This window comes from Neopelma chrysocephalum, unplaced genomic scaffold (assembly GCF_003984885.1).
Source record: "Neopelma chrysocephalum unplaced genomic scaffold, ASM398488v2 Primary Assembly neopelma1_43, whole genome shotgun sequence".
NCBI classification, from domain to species: domain Eukaryota; kingdom Metazoa; phylum Chordata; class Aves; order Passeriformes; family Pipridae; genus Neopelma; species Neopelma chrysocephalum.
The window spans coordinates 3,475,076-3,495,236 of NW_020897702.1; the positions used below are offsets into that span (position 1 = coordinate 3,475,076).

Consider the following 20,161-nt stretch of genomic DNA (forward strand, 5'->3'; position numbering starts at 1 on the left):
GCTGCCGTGGAGATGTGTCCTAGAGCCCTAACTCAAACTGAACTTACAGATTCAGCCATATGGAGCCCTTTTCATGCCAGCTGTAAGGTACACATCTCTGGTGTACAGAACAGCTTATCTCTAGGCAATGAAAATCACCATCTTCATAGTGATCACACAGGTCTAGAATATATATCACACACTTATAGATCACTGTGCTCTACAGCATAAATACTTCCTCTACTTGTTTTGATCTGCACTGTCTCAGGTAAAAAATATCAAAATAAAATAAACACCAAATAATAAATAGTATTATAATAATTGTCCCACTGTACTGAAAACCATCATTAAAAATTTAGAAAAGCTGAAACAGAAAAATCTGTATTTAAACGATCAACAAAGAAAATAAAATAAACTACTCATAAAAGTCTGTGACCTTGTTAAGAGCCTTTATAGTACTGCTCTTTAAAAGCAAAAGAAAATATGTCACTCCCCAGTGGAGTAGAATTGAGAGCACTACGGAAGCCAGTACTATAGGAGAAACACTGCTAACAATATAATTTGGAGTGACTTACAGTCAATTACACAGCAAAATTAATTGTCTACAAGAAATCTTATTTTTATGGCAGAAGGACTAAATAAAGAATAATAATGTTTGGTTAAAACCCATTGAACCTTTTTTTAGTAGGAAAAAAATGTTTTGTTTTGTTAAAGAGGACAGTGATGTACTCACATCGCTATTTTTCCCCTGGTTCCTTCACATATAAATGCATGATAGCAATTGCAGCTATTTTAGATACTTAACTTAGTACAACATGCAAAATGTTTATTCATCTGTTTTCAAACAGTGTATCAGCATTTACAAAACCAAATATAGACAACTCTCTTCTGTAAGGAATTTCAGTCCAAGGAAGGCTTTAACTAAACACTTGCACTGTATCAGATTAGTTAAAACCCACGTTTCTTCAGCTTCTGGTAATGGTTTGCCAGCTTTCACTAACATTAACACAAAGAGTCCATAAATACTCATAGTAAAGTATGTGCACGATCTCATGTCACATGTGATGGTCTAAATATAGCTTTGCAATTCATATTTAAAGTAAGACCATAAGAAACCAAAACCTGTCATTGCCAAATACTTAAATTCATGCACACAATCCTTTTCAGTAAAAACTACACAAACATGAGCTTCCAAATACCAATTTGCATGTTTTACATTTTTCACCTATGCAAAAGACTGAACTATTTACTAAAAAAAGGGTAACAGTTGCCACACTTATTCAATAAAGACATGCATTATTACATTAAATTCATCATTATTCTTAACAGAAAAATCTTGTGTAAATCCATAATGACTAGATAATTAATTCAAAGTCTTACCTTTCCCTGAAGCAACAGATTCCAGTAGTGATCTCTAAATACTTTAATTTTGCAATGTAATTTTCATAAATAGTTTTCTAGTTCAGACAGAGATGCATTAACTGCAAGCAGACTGGATACTATCTTCTTTGTTTCCTGGAGATCACTGTTTTGCATTGTGAGCCATCACAACTACCTAGGAAAAAAACAGTCAACCTTCAGTCACCTGGACAACGTGATATATTACTGCTCCCAAATTAAACAAAATATTAAACAAAAGCCAAGTCTTAAAACATGATGTCAAAATTTGTATTTATTTATCAAATATTTTGTAATAGAAGCTGTTAAAAGAATTACTGCATAGTTTCTTACCAGGGGTTCATGCTCTTGGAAAGAGACATAAAACAAGTGGGAAAAAATTATATATAAATCTTAATTTTTTTAATTACAACTTGTCTTTTCATTGACAATATGAACTAGAGTATTTTTTTTTGCAGATTTTTGGTCAGAAGCTATATACAATAATGAAAACTGAATTATTCCTTAAGCAGAAGTACACAGAATGGGTGCCAACAGAAAAAAAACGTGCTGAGAGCAGGAATCTACTTTTACCATTTGGGTATAACTGCAAGGTCCCAATTAAAAGAAGAAATATATTTCTATTTAGTTCTAATACAGGCAAGGGGCAGACAGTTTTTTAATTCAGTCCAATAACAGCTGTAGGCCCAGAAACAGAAGTTATTCACCCATAGCTGTTCTTCGAGACAGGCTATGCACATTTGTTCTTATGTTGTATGGAAGCAGCACAGAGTTAGCATTGCAACATTTCCACACCCAGACTGGCTAAAATCTTCTCCGTCCCAAAAAATCCCAAAGACATGAGATGGCTTTTGAATGGCAGGACTGTTCTTATTGTGTATCAAGTTTATGTCCTGTATTCTCACGTCATCGTAGCAAAGGAGCTTGAAGTTGTCTCTGGTTCTCCTCCTCTGAGCAACTTGCTCATCATATGATGCCATGTTACTGTCAGTGTGTCCTAGGTTTTAATATCTTTCCAAAAGGTGGTGATGCAAAAGAAGCTGAATATTTTGAGCAGATCCCAACTGGCACAAAGGCTCTGAAGTTGAGACTGCCATTTCTGTGTTAAAACCACTGGCAGCAGATGAGGGTACTACACTTTGGAGGGAGAGTGCTGTCCCATGAGGGATACGACCAGAGGCCCATAATACCAAATTATCATACTGAATTTGAATTTTATTACTAGGAGGACAGTTTGAAATGTGCTCTGTGAGCTCAAGGAGTGATGATGCTACATAGATCTGTGACATGAGTAAAATGCCTTGCTTGCTAACTTGAATATGAGAGGAAGTTGCTCAGGGCCTTGTCCAATTAAAGTATTGAATACCTCCAAGGACAGAGAGAAAACCTGTCTGGACAACCACAGTGCTGTCGGAGCAGCCTCTTGAGCAGTATATCTCAATCTGAATACTCCAGATCCCCAGCACCAAACAGGACAGTCCAACTCCAACCTAACTTGTTCAGCTCCATGAAATGTTTGATAGGGCACATAATTAAAAGATCTACAGAGTTGATATTAGCAAATGATACTCAGTAGTCTTCTATCTCATAAGGGGTTGTTTTACAACCTGTCTCCTCTTCCTATTCTTCCCGTGACAACAGGAACTACCCTTGCCACTTTTATGTATTATTAAATGGCTTATACATTTTGATTTCTCATTTTTCAGTGCTTTTATCCTTCTGGATAGCCCTTTGCAGCTGATGTCCATAAAAAACACAACAGTACTTCTGTCCGCACTTTAAGAAGCACTACTCTCAGTCTGGGTAATTCTCTTCTATCATGTTTATGCAAGAGTTCAGTTTTGTGAACGTTAAGAGAATATTGAATGGTGGCATGAGTCAAAAGTCATGGGGAGAGACTGAGCAGGTCTGGCTCAGATCTGCACCTTCAAAATTTCTGCAAACTTGGGTATCCTTTTGTATCTATACAATTTTAAAGATAAGGCCCCACATTTTAGATACTTTTTGGTTTGGAAAATGAGAAGTGACGAACAGCAGATCTGACCAGTTCCTGAAACCACCCGAGTTTTTCACCTTCCTGCTGAGAAGTCTGCTAATGCTTGTGAGATGCTGTAAGAGATTTATAAGATTTTTGAACAAAAATGGATTATGACATTTTAAACTCATAAAAGTCAGTCCCAATTACATGGAATACTTCAGGTTACCATCACCAGTACAAGAGAGTGGATTTTGTCTGTCATACATGACATCTGTGCAGTATTGAGAGACTGCAGCTTAGAAGTAATCACCTAGTTTTGTATATCCATGTGTAAAACTGCAGTTTTCAATCTCTGGTATCCTTTGCTCTGGGGGGAGGAGGATGGTCAGAAGGAGAGGAAGGGAGCGCTTTCCATAACAGACTCTGAGGCCACAGTGTAAACCCTGACATTCACGGACATGCTTTACTTCAAAGAACAGCAGTAAGCTGAATCAAGTAATCAGTCTGAAGCCAAACGTTAAAAACTTTTGCACACACAGCATCTTTTCAGTCCAGTATAAAAAGGGCATAGTCTCCTCTATGACCTGAGCAGAAACCAGACCCTGAAGAAGGATAAAAAGGAGGAACCTGAAATAAAGTACAGTATGCATATAATTAGTTTAACTGTCAAGTGTTACACAATGATTTGTCATATGCTATCTAACTTCTTATTCTTTCTCCCTGAACCACTTCGTGGTGAGTATGTTATTTCTACACAGGTATTATTTACACCAAACTATGACTTTCGTAGATTTGTGCTTTGTTACATCAGTCTCACTACATGTGCAATAATATATATATGTCAGAGAAATAATTGACACTTCCACTGTGCCCAACTTCTTCTGAAAAAGCTGGATTTTTATTTTTATCTCTTTTTAGCAGTAAAGAAAATTAATAAATGCCCTAAATAAGTACAATTGTTCTTGTAAATATTACTGCTTAATGTGCCTTTCTGAAATAATCTTCATAACACAAAATAATTTTAAAGTATGAAAATTATAATATTAAACATAAAAAAACGCAGTACTTCATAGCTGTACAGTAAGACATCCCAAAATAAGGTTTGTCAAAATACATATTTTTCTACAGAAACCAACAAAAACTAATGAAGGTAAGAGCTGCATCACTCCAGCACCCTCTGTTGGCCTTCCTGCACCACGTTACTTCCTATACTCACTTAAGAGCATTATTTGTTGCGTCCTGAAGCTATGACTAAGATTCCATTATACACAAACACAAACAAAAAGCAAAAATAAACCCATCCCTCAACCCAGTCCTATGCATAGCACCTTGAGCTATATAGGACAACATAGCTTAATATCAGAGTACTCAGTACTGCTGCATCTGCCATGCATTAGCCCATCTTTGCAGGTATTGAGAATTGATCTGTCTTATTACAAGGGCAAAATGTTCTTTCCAAGCACTCTCTGTGTCTGATATTTCTAACAGACACGAATAATAAATGGCATCTCAAGGTCAGCTCTCACCAATAGAAGCAACAGCTTTACAGAAAGAACAACTATTTTTATGGAGCATCGTGCATTGTGGCAACTGAGAAGTAACAATGCATACATTATGTAGAACATCATCCAACAAAGAAAGTGCTCAAATCAGGTCTCATCAAGCATGCAGAAATAAAGTCCAGATGCCAGATACAAGGTGAACTAAATATAAACTCCATATATTGTGCACAGCCAGATGGTGTAATTTCCAGAAGCAAGGGCCCTTAACCCAGTGATCCTGGCAGCTGCTTTGCAAAGCCGGCTCAGAGCTTTGCAAAGGCAGATGCAAAGTTGCAGTGGGCAGTGGAGAGGAAGAGGGAGGAGGAAGCAGGAGGCCTGAAATGGAGAAGCAGGCATGCTTTCATGGTAATAATGGCCAGTCTTCGTGAACGAAGATTTTGGGAAAGGTCTTTTACCTTTCCAGCCTGCGCAATGGATTTTTTAGGTGAGACACAGCCTGCGCTGAACTGAGCCCACCCTTTAATCCTAAGGTTCATCTGCCGGGGCCAAGCAAGCTTGGACAATGGCAATGAGGTCCTCAGGATGTAGGTTTGTTTAGAGTGACCTTCTCATAGATGGATGGCCTCACAGGGCTAACGGGCTCCATCTGGCCGGGGGACCGAGGAATTGAACCTGGGTCGCAGCAGTGAGAGTCCTGCATGCTAACCACTAGTTTCATGGTACTGAGGGAGCTAAGGGTGGTAGGGGCTGCTGCTGAGAAAAAACACCAAGGGTGTTATCAAGGCTACCCCGACCCTTCTGGCCCCTCAGCAGGTGACAACAGTGGAAAAGCAGCCTGTGCCCAGCTCTACAACAGGAGGCAAAGACTTGCTGCCTGGCCATCTCGCAGTCCTTGAACCACCACTCAAGAAAAGCCACAAGCAAAGGAAAGGCAGGACATAAGCAGGTCTTACTGAGCTGTCTGGCTGCTTCCACCAGACAAATGGTTGAGTAACTGCCTACTTTATCTACCTACGGCTAAGCCAACACTGGCCAGAACGCAAAGAACCAACAAAAGAGCTTTTCTTAGCTATCTTAATGACACGGGGAAATTTAGTCTCAAAAATGTCATCAGCCATTGCAAACCTGCTACCTTCACTGCCTCTTAATTTTGCACCTTTAAGCTCTATACAGCATTATATCTGCTTAGTTTTGTTTTCACACCATCCTGTCTGCTCATCTGAAATTCATGCCCGCTATCTCGCCACCCTTTCAGGCTCTGCTCTCTGCTTCTCTTCTTTCCCACATGCATCTTCACATTATTCTCTCTAATATTTCTATGTTTATCAACTTTAGGATTGTGCTAATAAAAACTGATCCATCCAATAACAATCTCCAGAACACGATGAAACACATACAAACTTTTTCCAAACGAATTTGTAGTACTATTTGACAGAAAGCATAACTACCCTATTTCAAATATTTACACAAATGCTTCTATTTTGGGTAATTTATATTTTACCACTTAACTGGGATGGAGAAATCAGTTTGATTTGGAATGTCATGATCGGAATTATTAGAGTCAAATATTTATTGCACAGAACAAACAAGAAACCACCTCATGAAATCTGTGAAGTTCATTTGAGGTCACTGACTAACCAGTCCAGAAGCCAGAGGTGAGCCCAAAATGAATCCATATCTCCAAACCTCAAAATTGAAAAAAAAGCAAAAGAGCACTTGCATTTTCCATTTTCAGGAGTTACTATTTTGACAGTTGTTTTCTAGCATTTACATTCTGTTTTGTTACTTTAATACAAATTCAACACTTCATTTTTTCCATGTTTGAAAGGTCTGGTTCCAAACAGTAAATGGTAGACGTTATTTCCTTTAAGACTTGGCTGTTACTAGGTGGCTGGTTAGGGCTGTAGTAGCCTGTTCAGTAACAGGTTACTTACGCAATGAAGTTCCTCTGCCTAGCAACCCCAAGGGTGGGGTCCAAAACAGCAACTGCACCAGTCAGATTTTGCAACTAAAAGTGAGGGAAAAAAAGAAAAAGAAAGGCAGGAATGGAAAGGGCAGATGGAAAAAAACCACTTTTCTTCATGAGAAATGTAACTTTCTAAGAAAAGCAGGTAACAAACAACATAGAAGAATGAACCAAAAGCAGCTGAACTATTTCCCACTCGAAGTGGTAATTAATTCTGAGATTGTAATATGATAATGATTATTAAGGAAATAATTCATGCAGAAAACACAATCTCTGCAAAAGATCATGTAAATACTTCTCTATTCTTGCACTAATCTTCCCTTTCCATTGAATGCAGAAACAATCTTTTCACTTACAATAAAAGCTTACTAAAAAAAGTTACTGGTAAAATAGCTGGATATTTTGAATACTTACAGAGAAAGGTTCAGTATTAGTATCTTTGTGTTGAGTTGTTAAATTATAAAAAAATATTGAAGGCAAACATTAAAGTTATTGTTGACAGCTTTAGGAGTAACATTAACTTTATTAATTTAATTTACTAAGTTTGTGCTGGTTAACACTAAGAAAAATTAAAAGATAAAATACATTATTTTGAAGATATTTATAAATAAATATTCTGTAAAAGAATCAAGGAAACCAGCACTTCAAACATCAGTTGTATGAAAAAAAGAGAATCAAACCCACAAAATGACCCAAAAGTATTTGGCCATGTATCACTTTATTGTTCAAAAAAAATTCTTCTATGTAATGATTTTCCCACCCTCCACAATTTCCAAGTCTTTCCCTTTCTCTACTCGCCCAGAAACCAGTCAAGTATCACAGAGAGAATAAGCTTGCAATGAGAGAATAAGCTGGGGATGTTGACCATTTATATTCGTACAAAACTTACATTTTTCATTTTTTAAAGTATTCAATGCAGAGGGGAGAAGCACACCTCCCAGGCAGCAGGGATCCACTCAGCCAGCTCATGGAGTGCAATGCCACACCAGGAACATCTGCACTTGCTTCAGACCAGCTACTGCTGCGTGGCACAATGTAAAGCTTTTTGGTTTGGGGGCTGGAAGGAGCAGAGCTCTATCTGTTGCCCACATCTACCCAACTAACTGCACTTCTCATTTTGTTTTGCCTGGCCAGGCCTGAGCAGCCTACAGCTCTGAATTGGTGCAAAAAGCTCAGAAGGGTTCCTTGTGCTTTCTCTTCATGCTCTCCCAGACAACTAGTACTGCCCATTATTTATACTTCAAAGCTCATCCCATCATACTGGTCTCTTATACAGGAGCCTTTTCTTGTAACTGTGTTGCTTTAAACAGTAAGTAAAAACTTATTTAGTATTATTTACTCACTTAGTAAACACACTAAATGCATTTACTAAATAAAGAGTCCTAGATGCATCTTTCATGCTGTGAAACAGATTCATAAACATATCAGCACTTGGAAGGCACTACTCTCTGATGTGTTATTGCACAGTCCTTACAGCTTAACTTGGCAGAACATTTCTTACCAAACATACATAACGTCACGTGTTTAACATTTACCTAATTTGTGACAGAATGTTCACCTTCCTGATTGATTGTACACCCACACGACCTGATTACTATTAGCAAAGGCTGTTCGCTAATAAACATTCTGTGGCCCTAAAAACATTTGCTTAATTTCTTGGTAGAAAAGAAGACAGAGCGATAAAAAATAAACACTTCAACTACATAATAATGGGTAAGTTAAGGCCAGGATGAACCTTATTTGCCAGGCAGTACATGTATTATTGCCTACTACTGTGGCCACTGGCAGCTCCATGCTGGCTTCCTGGAGAGCTCCACATTGATGCATACTTTGAGAATTGGTATCTATAAATGCCATCCCATTCTAGTTTTAAACTCTCATGTCTCTGGCTCTTTAATAAGAGAACTTTTCAAAACACAACAGTTCTACATACATTTCAAAACTGCCTTGTGAGTCTTGAAAAACTGGTATTTGACAAGGATTTCAGGAGTGAAAAGGACCGAAATCAGACAGTACTTTAAAAAGACCCTAACGACTATGACAGAGGATTAAAAAAGCCGAAAACACAACCCAAAAACCCCAACCCTTCCTCTACTTCACATTAACTTTTGTTGGGAAGAGTTGAGCAGAGCCAACACAAGAGAGCTGGTGAGACATAGCAGAATGTAGGATGAAGGGATCTCATTTTCCAGCATCAGACCTGATTTTCTCCTGATGAAAATGATCACATAAGCCATGGCCTAGTTGGGACTCAAAGTAAAAAGGGGAAAACACTTAATTGCTTAAAAGGTAAGGAATTTTCTCTACATAACTAGCAAGTTTACAACTGCAAGTATCTCTAATGGTGTATCAGGTGTTCGTTTAGTGACTGCAGCAAGAGTGGAGGTCCACTCTTTTTTTTAATATGAAAAATAATCCTCTGTAAAAACACTCAGGTTTTTTAGTGGGGTCAAAAATCTGACATTTGTTTTAGTAGGCTTCTATGATGTGGCTGGCTGCAATAGTTTTAAGAGAGGAACTACTGGTTTTGTTTTGCTAGTTTTAATTAAACTTGGTCTCTAAAATGGCATTTCATTAAGTAGTTATTTCTGATCTTCCTTCCCATTCTATTTTGATTAATCAGATATGAAAGCAAATTCAGTGCAGTGACCCATACATTGCAATTTTCAATAAATAAACTCTGGATGAAACTCTTATGCAGTCTGTACAAAGCATCATGAACAATTTAAGACCTGAACTTTTCCAGCTTTACTTGTAGGCATGAGCAGGAAAAACAATTTGAAAGGTGTGTACCAAAAAGGGTAGAACAAAAAACCTACAGTGTGGGACCGGTCACAGAAAGTGCACCTCTGTTGCCAATGCCATGACCCTGCCTCAGTGCAGCACACGAGGAACTCCAACAATCAGAGGGAAACCTTTGCAGCCCTCAGACTTTCATTTCAAAGGGACAAACAGGAAAGCAAGGACCAGACAACAGCTGCCATTCGCTAAAGAGTCTCCCATTAATGATGGGGCCATCCTAAAAGAAAACTGCTTTTTAATTTTGAGGTTAATTATGGTTATGAGCTTTTAATCTGTATCATTTTCACTTCTACCTTAATTGGCCAGCCAGAAGCCCCCTCTCTCACAAAATAACCTTCACAAGTCTGTTCTCAAAGGTACTTTTATCAAGTTCACATTCCCCAGTGACATGTATATCCAAGACCTCCAAGGTACTGGAAAATCCTACCCTTTTTTGCAATTAATAAGGCCGTTTTCAAATACCGAATGTAATGCTGACTGAAGAATGCAGGAAGAAACACAACCATTCCACCAAGCAACTACATCAAGATCTTTTTGAAGAGGACAACACAAAGTATTATTATTACATATACATGGATCATTGCTTCAGACACAAAGCCTCTTTCCTTTTCAGTATGAATCCATTTTTAAAGCATTGTGCATGTATATATGCACACAAATATGAAAGGCATACAAGTTTGGAATACAGTTTCTTCTATACAGACCATGGTTGGTCTACATTAAACATTCAATTTATAAAACACCAATGCACTTGATTCAGTTCTGGGACAGGCAACAAAAATCTCGTCTGAAACCCCAAACTTCAAATACATCAATCTGTGGAAAATGAGAATATTTAGGCATACTACAAATCAGCTGACAAAAAAGTCCCAATCACTTTCATATATATCAAGTACCTCTATGAACCTCTATCCCTACGATGCTTAAGAAAGTCAACCCCTCTCCTTTTTCTCTCAGCTTGTATGTCTTGATTAATTTATAATCATTAGTGGCAGTTTGTCTATTTTTTAGCAGAAAAATGCACAGGAAGCCTGTGCACCTTCAGAAGTTAATGAAGGAAATCATGTGCCTCACCGTGTAATACAAATCCGAACTTTTTGTTACGTCCTGTATGCTACTTCCTACTTATTCTAAGCAATAAATTACTAAAGTTGAACTTGATACTAATATTTGCCATCATTCTTTAAGGCATCTCTCAATTCTTGATGATTGCCATCACTATTTCACAATAACTATTGAACTAGTTTCAATACATGATCATAACCGGGCCATAACTTAACTTATGCTAGAGAACATGAAGAGATGTTTGCTTTAATGCTTATATAAGATGGTCTGCAAACTTGAGGCATCAAAAAAGTGGAAAAAAAAATTATTCACCCAATATTTATACAGAGATTACTCCACATTAGTCAGTCTTCTCCCATAAAAAATTTCATTCAGCTTGCAAGCACAAAAAACCAACATCCTCAACCTCAGGATTGTTCTGTGCAAGCCAACTGCATATATTTTATTTATTTTCAGGGGCTAATTAATAATGAAAAATAGCTCTTGCTACTGAGATTTCTAAAAAGGAATTTAAACCAAGTAAAGTTTGCTCCAGGGCGGATGGACTGTATTTAGAACTATTGTGTATGTTCACTGATTTCCATCATACATTTATAAAAATAAATGACACATTTATTAAGCAAAACTGTTTATAATGGCATGATGCCTGCAGTTCTTTGCTCCAGCAGATCTAGATGTTTATCCCAGAAAAAAGCTTTCCATTACTTTACTCAGAGATACCTTTGCAACAGCCATCAAGTTTTTATCCATTTTGAAAAAGTTTGGTTTTAAGATTTATCAGGACACTTGTAAGTACTGTTTCTTAATTCAAGATGGCTTAGAATATCTTACTAAATTACTTCTAAACTAAAGCTTTAAAAATTAAATAATAACTATTTTATATGACTAAACCCAGAGGGAGAAAAGCATATAGGTGAAAAGTTACAACTTATCTTACTGAATTTTATGATAATCATTCTTATTTATTTCTGTTCAGTGTTAAAGAAATACAGTAATACATGCAGCCTGGCCAAATATATCCCATGCTTAAAGCTTTCCATTTGGGAACTTTTTGGTTTATGCCCAAATTCTCAATCTTAGCACTGCAGTTACTGTGTACTTGTGTGTTCTTCCACACGTAAGCCACTGGTACTTCACTTAGAAGTTTATGCAAAAATCTGTCACAGTCTATGCTAATGTGTTTCTCTGGGTTTTTTTAAAGTAAAAAGCATGCATGAACATCAAAGCGCACACTGTAAATGATTGTTTCTAATCTCAGACATGTATCAATTATTCACTAGCTTGTTCTTCTTGTGCTTTATCATATAGACTTCACCATGGCAACACTATTCTTCACTTCCTAGACTTAATCAGTGAATCTGTAAAGTAAAATTAGATCTAGCTGTTGGATTACTTGACATTCTACTTATTGCACTGTGAACAATACATGGCTTCCAAGATACCAATAAACTTTCATTTGCCTAGAAATAATGAGATGGTAACTTTATATGAACTAGCTAGTTCCTCTAGCTAGTATACTTACAGCTAAGTATAAATATGTAGCTTTGAATTACCACTAGCAAAATTCGGAATGGAATTTAATGCCTGGATGTACAAACTGGGAAATGGTTGACCTTCCAAACTCCCAAAATTTTAAAATCACTGTTACGTTTTAGAACTATTTCACTTGTTTTCAGCAAGTACCTTAACTTAAAAACATCTTTATATCTGACATGTTTGTGACAATTTTCTTGGTATGATTCCCCTTCTTCAGGTTTTCCAGCATTGTTAAACATATATAAATATAAATGCATCTTTTTCTAGCACATTTTGACCCAGCTATTTTGTCCCTTTCAGTAAGTTTTTTCTCTCTAATTTCCTTCCTCTTCATGTCTAATTAGCTTTTTCTTCACCCCTTCTTTCTGTGTTTCTCCAATAGTCTTGATCCCATTAATTCTTGCCTTCTTTTAGCTGTTCCACCACACAATCATACTTCTGTTCCCCTCCACACTGCAAGGACTGTTTATGCAGCTCATTAATCCAGAAGAGACATCTTTAACACCTTAATGCTGCACCAGTTTTTCCCTCAACCTGTAAAGCAGAACAGCCAACATTTCTTGTTTCCTCACTCTTGCACAGGCTTTTTCACAAAGGTGTTCAACTTGTGATACCTCTGCTGGGGTCTCTAGGGAGCACTGATTCAAGTTGTGCTTTTGACTATCTCATTAATTATCATCCTGAAAGCAATTTCTAAGGTCTTTATCATATATAAAAATCTTAAGGGATCTTTTAACATGTAAAAATCTAACTACAGTATTATCAGCACAGAAACTGTGATGTACACAGAGAGCTCATGTCCTTTCCCAGTAAGTCCTTAATATTGTTCCCATACTGTTCTTTGTTAAAATGATAAACTGCATGGTATTTCCCTTAAACGTAAATTATCTTCAACACAGTTAAAAGAAAAAAAGGCAGGATTTACTTTTTAAAAAAATCAGACATTTCAGTTTTGCAATAGGATGAATATTACTTAGAAAGAAAAACTGTTAGTGGTTTACGCTTGGCTGAGACCCCACTGTTCTTTGTGGATCTGCAAGCCTTGGTGAGCATTCCCTAAAGGGAATGCCTCTTGAGAGTAGAAATTATCAGCCTTGTACTGAGTGCATGTCAGTTGTCCTGTGACAGCTGCACAAGTCACACTGGTTTCCTTGTGCTACTCTTTCCTTCAAATCTTGCTTTGCGGAGTCTCATAGGGATTCACTTTCTTCCCACCCAGCTCAATATATATGAAGGTAACAGGGGAAACTGTGAAGCAAAGTGGATCAGAAGTTTATTAATATTTTTACAGCCTCACAGTTTCATTGAGTATGTCAAAGAACACAAGAAAGCACAGCTGACTGAAGTTACCTCCTCCGGGCAGAGACGATACTCAAAGGTCAGTCAGGGCCCTCTGCACTACGTCTTTGCCCATTCCCAGGGGGTTAGCCAGCTGTGCTTAAGGCTAGCTCTGATGCATGGGAAAGCTATGAAAAGCCTTGTTGGGGATTTCTCTCTTTTGCTTAGGAGCTACTGAAGCTCAGAATCTTGCCCTTGGCCCTTGCCTGTGCCATGCTCCACATACGCCTGTGCCTGGCCACATGCCCTGACCAGCGGAACTGACCTTGGAGTTGCTTCATGACTACAGGCCTGACTGGCAAAGAGGACTGTTTGCTGGCTGTCACTGGATACTGCCACGACTACTCCATTCTTCTTGTTTGGGTAGTGTGGGACTACACTCTTTGTGTCATCCCTGACTGCTGGCAGTTTCCCTTTGTCCTCATTTCAGTTGAGATATAGTAAATTTTCTTCTTAGTAGCTGCTACAGTACTGTGTTTTGGATTCAGCAGGAGTATAATGTTGGTAACGGAGTGATGTTTTGGTTGTTGCTAAGTAGTGCTTACCTTAAGTCAAGGACTTTTCAGCTTCCTAGGCTTTGCCAGTGAGGAGCTGCACAAAAAGCTGGAAGGGAACATGGCCAGGATAGCTGACCTGAACTGACCAAAGAGATATTCCATATCATAGAATGTCCTGCTCATTATATGAACTGGGAAAGTTGGCTGGGGGAAGTGGGGGTGGCAATCGCTGTTCATGGATGGGCTGGGCATCAGTCAGTGGGTCATGAGCAACTGTATTGTGCATCACTTGTTTATTTCCTTGAGTTTTATTCCTCTCCCTTTTGTTTTCTCCCTTTTCATTACAAATATTTTTATTATAATTTTTACTATTATTACATTTTATTTCATTTCAATTAATTAATTGTTTCTATCTCAACCCGCAGGCTTTACCTTTTTTTCTGATGCTCCTCTCCATCCTACTGGTGGTGGTGGGGAGCGAGCCAGTGGCTGCATGGTAGTTGCTGACTCGGGTTAAATCGTTACACTCTTGCAGAGCAATTTCTTCCTGCTGTTCCCTGACAACTGATCTCAGACACAGCAAAATGTTAAGCTCCCAGTAAGGGATGGTGTTAATATCCTGCCTAAAAATGCTGCAGACTCAAATACCACTGAAAAATGCATGTAGTTACATTTTTTATAATACCTTTTCCTATCGATCAGTGATCTGGTCACCACACCTCCATATTGTGATTCAGCACCAGCAATGCACACACTCACAATACACACCATAATGCTTCATATGTGGATATAAAAAGTACCTTGCACATCCTTCAGGCAACAGAAGCTGCTCCACCAGCAACAGAGGGCACTAGGATTACACTTACAGTTCAGCTCAGCTTGAACAGTGTAACTCCTCCAGCTTCTTTGTTCCTGCTCAAACACTGCCTAAGTCACTAATTTTCAGTGATCTTCTCAGAGCTTGCTCAGGAACTGCATGATCCTGACCACACATAAGGCAAAACTTACAATCTTGATTCAATATCATCATTAATATGCTGGATAGCATGTACACCAAATGATCTCAGGAGCCAATTCTTACCCCTCACACATATACTATGCAATTTGCACTGTGCAGAAACATAGATTACAACCCCAGCAACGAAGTGTAGTACTCTTAGACTGTAGTACAATTTGCTATGACTACAAGAGTTTGAAGAGATGGTCTCACAGCCAGCCAAGTTCACTTGGCAAACATCAAACAAAGCTAATCACTGCAGCAGGGGGGTTCTTGACATGGTACCTCTGCTCTAGAGACTACTACACGAACCCCAGCGCCTTGCAGCCATCAGAGAGACTTCACAAGTGATATCACAGGAAAAAAATATCATACACTAATGTGAGAATGCCTCCCATTACACTTTTGTAGAAACACTGCTGGAAGTTTATCACTAGAACTAAACTAGCACCTGTGTGCATGCTGTCCTCTTTGCATGAATATGATTGGCAACCAGCATGTTCACATTTGCACTCAATATTTTGTACCAATCATAAAATGGATACTACGCAAAAGACAAAGCTTTCTTTCTCAAGCTTCAGTCATTTTCCTAAACACAAGCAATGAACAACTCCCTAAATAGGGCACAAATAAAGAACCACTTGCCTTAATTCACTTTTTATAGAACAAAATTAAGACAATAAGGTTTCAGAACTTGAACTTGCAGTTGTCTAGACTCACGTTCTAACTCTGATTCAAAAGGAGAATAGTACAAGTCTACATACACAAATTATACTTCCTAATTGAATTATAATGGTAAAGCAAATATTCAAACAAATAAGCAGGATTTTTTAATAAAAGCCTAACCACAGGCACTGACAATACTAACAAATTTCTGCCGGAAGTACTATCAGCATCCTGAAATGAGACCTTATTGTTAAGCTTCACACAAAACTTTAGAGCTAATTAAAAAAATACAGAAATTACGTCTTTAGAGAAGAAAATGTTTGTTTAAAGTAACAGTGAATAAACTGCACTTGAAAATCTTTCATTGAACAAACTTGGCTATTTTCACATTGTTATGAAAAAAATACTGTGTTTGTTATCTTTCACTTTGACCATCAGCTAAGTCTCAATAATCTCTTTAAGGGCTAAAAATTTTATGATGAATATTAAACAAGATTGTACTGGAAAGGGTTATTTTCCCACTTAATGTAGCTTTCCATCTGACCAGCAACAAAATCCACAGGACTTTCTGAATCATATGTAGCATGATCAAGACTCACTATTGGCATTCTTTTGTTCAAATTGTAGAGCACTATTCTACAGCTGATATTCAGAAGTGTGTGGTCATATCAAGCAAGCTAGAGTGGATTTATTTTCAAACTTTAATTAAAAAAAATTCAGATCAACAACACACCCACCACAATCTGCACTATACATACTAATTAAAATTAAATTGAGTTTTCAGATCTTTTAGAAAAGAAATGGACAGTTACTGGATACAGTACCTCCTGGTTCTGACTGATAAGATTAAATGGAAGTTAAATAAAAATAAAATAGTCGAAACAAAAATAGCAACACTACCTATTTAAAGATAGATATGACTACACTCCAAATTTTAAGATGATTTTAATCTAAAAGATTACTTGTCATGATAACTGGACCTGGCCCAAATTGCTATTAAAGCTTAATGCACTCAGTGATGCTGAGCAGGATTGCTCCTTCCAGCAGCAGTGAGGATACAGACAAATTTAAAAGACTTACAGTAGAGCAGCCTGTATCTTAAAAGTTCATTTACTGATGCTTCTAGTCTCATTAAAAGCATCTAATGCCATAAAATTTCTGACCTTAGTATTTTTTCTCAAGTTTTTCTGAAGACTTATGTCAGAAATTAATACGATTTTGTAGCTCTGGGATACTGTAGCAGTTTTATAGCCTCTTATATGGCATTAAGGTCTTGATTCAGTTTCCCACACACAAGCATCCAGTGCTGCTTGAGATGCTGCAGCAAATCCTGGTCCACAAATCTCAGGTCTCACAGGATGTATCACAGGATACAGGTCTCACAGGATACAGGGTGAAACTAGACTTATCCTTTCATGGTCTTGCTTGGGACAGAAAACCGAAGAGACAGATCCCTAAATCCGTTCCCCTCCCCTCAAATACTGAAGGAATTTGAATATGCTTCAGGAAATGCCAATGTTTTTAAAGTATCTAAGCTGGTAAATAAACAGAGAGAGAGAACAAGGAGAAAGGAATTTGAACAGGTCTTAGCTCATCTGGTTATATGCTGTGTAAAAATTAAGGAGACTCCCTACAGAATTGCATTACACAATATTACGCCCTAGTTGGTCACCAGAATGCGCATGATTAGCAACTTTAGTTTCAGAGCTTAATTGACATCCCCACAGATAAAAGAATGAAAATAAGTATTTACACAGAGATGTCAGAGCTTTTTCAGTTATGAACTGGAGATCACATGCCAGTAACATTAAGTACAGGGAGTCCACAAATCTACTTTTAACTTCCATGGATTTATGCACAGCTATGGGAGATGAGGAATGATAAATGAACTGCAATGGCTCCTGCCCTCTTTGAGAGTTATGTAAACTAAGTTGATCAGTTTACTGAAAGTAGGCACACTGAAAACGTGAAGTCACTCAAGTTATGCTAGGACAGAAACTATGGACTGAAATAGGTTGATCTATCAATCATGCCCACAGTGCTTTTTTTGGGTTGTGCACTATCTGTATACAACTTTCTGCATTAGGGAAGTTCATTAAATACATCAAAGATAATAGGATGAATATCAGATAGGGCAAAAAATTAATTAGTTCCAAGCATTGGTTATTAACACAATGCATGTGGGTATAATGCACAGATTTTTCTAATATGTCCATAATGGGTTTTCACTTTGTGGATCTTCTCGCAGGGGCATAAATGACAGGTCATAGTTGATTTGGTAAAAATTTTAAGCCACCAGAATTGCTGCTAGCCAAGAAGCACCTAGGGTGTTGAGGAACACCTGGGCATGTTCACTCTTCAACCCTTAATCAAAAACAACAGTCAAACAAAAAAAAAGAACTGCATTGTTGATCTACATGCAAAATGCCAGTCATGTTGAACCAAATATTATTGCATAAAGACAGAAAATGTACTATGGCAAAAGATTACAGCAAGGAGTCTTGATAGGCCAAGACAGAGTCAGTCCAGCTGCTTGTAACACTAGTTTAGGCAGCAAAAAGGATGCTCTTCCTACAGCTACCATACTGTAGGAAGAGCATGCTTTGCTTCCCTGCTCTTTTGTTCTTAGAGCAGCCCACACCTCTTCAGTGACAGGCTTCTGCTTTGATCAAGAGCAGCTTTAGAGACTGGAAAGCCACCAGCAGTGCTGACAACTTTGATGGTAATACACTGGGACACCGGTCACTTCCATTCGGCTATTGTTGGTACTGGATCTCTGATGCTTATGAGCAGCTTCTACTTCAACAGTAATCATAGGAATCACTAAACAGTGACCAAATGGCATCATTAACCTTTTTTTTAATCCTGAAAAATGCACGACTGATTGAGTTGCAAAGTAAAATTGGATCCCTCACAAATACTCCTATGAAGCACATCTAAGAATACTTCAAAAGGGCATATGTTGGAATTAATTAAACAAATCAATACTTTCTCTGCTAGTCTGTCTAGAGCTTCAAACACAACATCTGTGTCTGCCGCTGGCAGAAAAAAAATATTTAAGTGTGCTGGGAGGAATGGGTTAAAATGCAGCAGACTAGTGAGGAGGACTGTAAATCGCTCAAGTGAACTTGCAGCTGGGAATAACCCTTGATAAACCTGTGTAAACAGCAGGCCAATGATTCCCTAGCATTGGACCAAAACATAACAGTGCCTGCATCTCCACTTGTCTACCTCTGCCTGGGTACTGCTTCAGGGATCCCCCAGTTTACTCTTTACATTCTAGCTGCAGGTTTGTGATTGTTCCAGCTGCCTGCCAGTGTCGGCTTATACTGTGTGGCATCGTGTTCAGAGTCACAGCAGAAAGAAACTCTAAGAGGTGATGATGGTGACTCCTCACAGACAGACGTCTGAAATGAAGCTGGTATTTGTTCTAGCTAGGCTGTAGCTCCAGAGCTGATGTCTGCTGTGTACTACGGAGTGATGTATGATGTATGGAATTATGAAGAACTACCAGCCCAAAAGGGGTACAACTCTGCACTCCTCTCAACTCAGTCATTACTTCCCATGGGCATTTGACAGAGGTTACCGAGATGTTCTTTTGCTAAATGAAGGCTTATAAGAAAACAGCGAAACATGCTTCAGAAACAGCAATGTGGGTTCATCACTCCTCTCTGTCAACAGCATTCTGCAATGCAGAAGCTCACAGAAAAAATACTTTGCCCACCCCTGCCCTCAAAAATTCAACTCTAAGCTTCACTAATCAGAGAGTTCCTAATGAAAGGAACACGGGAGCTATCAAAATAGCTCATATAAGTGCTACATCTAATCCAGCATGCTGTCTGTTCATTAGCCTGTAGCAGATGGTTTGACAGAAGGTGCAAGAAATTAGTCAGTGGACAGTTCTGGATTGGGAAAGAGTCTTTTTAGTTGTTCCAACTAGTTTGCTTATATTTTGAAGTGCAAGGATTTACAGCAGAAAGCACTTCAACAATACTGAAGCAATTTATATATCATATGCATATATTACATTTAAGCATCTAATCTTTTGTTGTAGAAATAACAGCATCTTCTCACTGTTCTGATATTTTTGTCAGTTAATTACATAAACTAATGACACACCTTCTAAAAAGAACTTCTTGCATCCTTGAAGGTTTTTGACTTTATTACACAGCTTTTAGTCTCTCATCAAAAAGGGTAGACAGAACACACAATTCCCTTTCCTCATAAAGCCTACTATTCTGTATACAGTTCTAAGTGGAATAATTTGAAAAGTGCCAATATTCTCAATCTTACTTTATGTGGCAGGTTTTCCAAAGTCTATTTATCATTGCTGCCAATCTCTGACTTCAATTTCTACACTCTTTCTCAACTGCAAATGGCTGCACATAAACAGAGATCTTCATGTCTTTTCTGACAACTAATTAATATGATTGGGTC

The 20,161-nt window shown here is 38.0% G+C and overlaps 1 protein-coding gene across 2 annotated transcripts in view; it reads right to left on the minus strand.

The window, feature by feature from the left end:
• Positions 1 to 20,161, minus strand: part of FRY (FRY microtubule binding protein) — a 241,119-nt gene that overhangs the window by 210,262 nt on the left and 10,696 nt on the right. For both annotated transcript variants that reach the window (XM_027677781.1, XM_027677780.1), the window contains exon 2: positions 1,360 to 1,534. The gene's annotated coding sequence lies outside the window, so the exon portion shown is untranslated. The remainder of the gene's footprint in view (positions 1 to 1,359; positions 1,535 to 20,161) is intronic.